The sequence below is a fragment of the Amphimedon queenslandica genome, unplaced genomic scaffold (assembly GCF_000090795.2).
Source record: "Amphimedon queenslandica unplaced genomic scaffold, v1.1 AMPQUscaffold_13273, whole genome shotgun sequence".
Lineage (NCBI taxonomy): Eukaryota > Metazoa > Porifera > Demospongiae > Haplosclerida > Niphatidae > Amphimedon > Amphimedon queenslandica.
The window spans coordinates 5,752-8,927 of NW_003546491.1; the positions used below are offsets into that span (position 1 = coordinate 5,752).

At 37.2% G+C, this 3,176-nt stretch overlaps 2 long non-coding RNA genes across 2 annotated transcripts; one reads left to right on the forward strand and one right to left on the reverse strand.

The window, feature by feature from the left end:
- Window positions 1-1,948: 1,948 nt before the first annotated feature.
- On the reverse strand, window positions 1,949-2,578 carry LOC109583875 (uncharacterized). Its single transcript, XR_002185747.1, has 2 exons — window positions 2,383-2,578; window positions 1,949-2,207 (listed from the first exon to the last, which is right to left on the reverse strand). It is a non-coding gene; the product is annotated as an uncharacterized LOC109583875 (long non-coding RNA).
- Window positions 2,579-2,711: 133 nt separating this feature from the next.
- On the forward strand, window positions 2,712-3,158 carry LOC109583878 (uncharacterized). The gene is made up of 2 exons (XR_002185751.1): window positions 2,712-3,012; window positions 3,094-3,158. It is a non-coding gene; the product is annotated as an uncharacterized LOC109583878 (long non-coding RNA).
- Window positions 3,159-3,176: the final 18 nt, after the last annotated feature.

A 3,176-nucleotide genomic window follows, 5' to 3' on the forward strand; every position in this document is an offset into this window, starting at 1 on the left:
AACTTTATTTAGCCATTTTAGTAGTATTAAAGTTAATGGGTGTGGCTTAATAACTTATCGATTAAAAATATCGATATCTTCATTTTTAGGCAATATCGTATCATATCGTATCGTTTCAAAATTTTCAATATCGCCCAGCACTAGTACTTTAGCTAATTGTACTCGTTCAGTAAAACAGTAAAACTCATGCTTATGAGTTATACATACACAATATTATATACATTATTGATCTATAGTGTAATTACAGTTGTAATGGATGAGGTAAGCCTACAGGATTGAGTACAAGTCCTCAATGATAGTGAAAGACGGCCCGTCACCCAAAGCTATCAAGAAAGAAAGTCCTTTAATATTTTAAGTCCCAGCCATAGTCAATTTGTTAACAAGAATAAGTCTCCTTGCACCAGACATCTTCACTAGTATGTAGGATGGGCCATAATCATTAACCACACCTACCAATTAACTCAGACCTCCTCAGCTCGAGCAGCTTTCAGGTTGGCCCATTCCTTTATACAGGGGGATCTGCGCATGCGCAGATCACAATTAATTAAAAGGCTAATGCAAGCCCAGGTCATGACATGGCTTGCCCGAGGCATGCATGGGCTTGCCCGGGGCATGCATGGGCTTGCACTGTGAGCAATCCCTTTGATGTATTGCGCAATATCCGGTCACTAGAAGTTCCTCCTCAGCTCGAGCAGCTTTCAGGTTGGCCCATTCCTTTATACAGGGGGATCTGCGCATGCGCAGCAGCAGACAATACTGGCCACACCCACCAACCTTCTGAGCATGCTAGCTGATAATTTGAAAAGGTTGGTGGGTGTGACCAGTATTATAGAATAAAGATCCTAGTATTCTTTCTTCAAAGTTTCAGTGAGAATTGGTGTACCAAATAAGAAACCAATACTATTCTAAGTCCCAGCCAGAGTCAAGATTGTAGCAAGAATAAATCTCCTGTAGACATTTCATTGGAATTAATCACTAGGAATCAGCTCAAACTTCTACACAGCATAAGTACATGTATTTGCATCAGGAAGTGTAATAAAATTTAGGAATTTTCTACTTGTCAATTTTTGTAAAATTTTTGAAAATCCCTGTACTATAATAGTTTGTCCGATTTTTGAGCAATTTTAAAAAATCATAGAAAATCCAAACTTAATCGGAATCAGCTCAATCTTTCTACACTGCATAAGTACATGTATATGCATCAGGAAATGTAATAAAATTTTGGAATTTTCTACTTGTCAATTTTTGTGAAATTTTACATGAATCCCTGTACTATAGTACATGGACTTTTGTTCAATTTTTGAGCAACTTTAAAAAATCATAGAAAATCCAAACTTGATCAGAATCAGCTCAAACTTTCTACACTGCATAAGTACATGTATATGCATCAGGAATGGTAATAAAACTTAGAAATTTTCTACTTGTCATTTTTTGTGAAATTTTACAAAAATCCCTGTACTATAGTACAGGAACTTTTGTCCAATTTTGAAGCAACTTTAAAAAATCATAGAAAATCTACACTTGATTGGAATTAGCTCAATCTTTCTACACTGCATAAGTACATGTATATGCATCAGGAAATGTAATAAAATTCAGGAATTTTTTACTTGTCAATTTTTGTAAAATTTTACAAAAATCCCTGTACTATAGTACAGGGACTTTTGTCCGATTTTTAAGCAAATTTAAAAAATCATAAAAAATCCAAACTTGATTGGAATCAGCTCAATCTCGCTACTCAGCATAAGGACATCAATATGTATCAGAAAATGTAATAAAAATTTGGAGTGATTTTTTGGCCATTTTTGTAAAGATGGTATGGTACTTACAGTAAGTTGGCCCATTCCTTTACACAGGAGGCCTACGCATGCGCAGTAGACACCACTCAACCTTCTGCACATGCAAAGAAGTATTGCGCAATCTCCTTAATGCATTTATTAATAATACATTCTTTAGAGTAATAACGTCACTACTGCCATTATCACACCTAATAGTTAGCTAAATAGTCATTGTTATTGTTATAATAAACTTAATACTACACTAAAATACAGGTAAAACAGTTTACACACCACAGTAATTAAACAACACCAGTTAAATATCTCAGTATATACAGTAATGTTGTACAATTAAAAAGATATAATGAATATAAGCTGTCCTATCTTGGTAAAAGATGATCTGTCACTCATTAGTGTACATCAAAGTCCATCTCACTATAAATAGAACAGTAAAAACACTAATATACAGCAGTTAAAACAGCATTGTACTGTATTTTAAACAGCACTTTACCTAATTGTACACGTTCAGTAATACAGTAAAACTCATGCTTATGAGTTATACATACAAAATATTATATATACATACAGTATTGATCTATAGTGTAATTACAGTTTTAATGGATGAGGTAAGCCTCCAGGATTGAGTACAAGTCCCCAATGATAGCGAAAGACGGCCATCGCCCAAAGATATCAAGAAAGAAGGTCCTTTAATATTTTAAGTCCCAGCCAGAGTCAATTTGTTAACAAGAATAAGTCTCCTTGCGAATTGCACACTAGTATGTAGGATGGGTCATAATCATTAACCACACCTACCAATTAACTCAGACCTCCTCAGCTCGAGCAGCTTTCAGGTTGGCCCATTCCTTTATACAGGGGGATCTGCGCATGCGCAGATCAAAATTAATTAAATGGCTTCTGCTTGCCGGAGGCATGCATGGGCTTGCCCGGGGCGCAATCCCTTTGATGTATTGCGCAATATCCGGTCACTAGAAGATCCTCCTCAGCTCGAGCAGCTTTCAGGTTGGCCCATTCCTTTATACAGGGGGATCTGCGAATGCGCAGCAGACAATACTGCCCATATTGTTGTATGGCAGTCCTGGGTGGGTATAGAAGGGGCGGCCCTGCCACTCCTCGCCATTTTCGCCATTTCTTGGTTTTCTCTCGACTTGGACTCTCAAGAACCCTCTCTTCTCGGTCAGGCTTTGTGTTATCACAGCTGCTGCTTCTAATGGCTCCTGTGGTCAGTGAGTTAGTTGGCTATCTCTAGCCTTTTATGATTCCTTCACTCTTTATACTAAATTCTTTTATCTATTTTTCAAAGGCCATTGAAGCTGGGTCTTTCATGCAACTTTGTGTGACCAAGGCCTACCCTCTCTAGGTAAGAAAGCCTTATGGCAATATCTC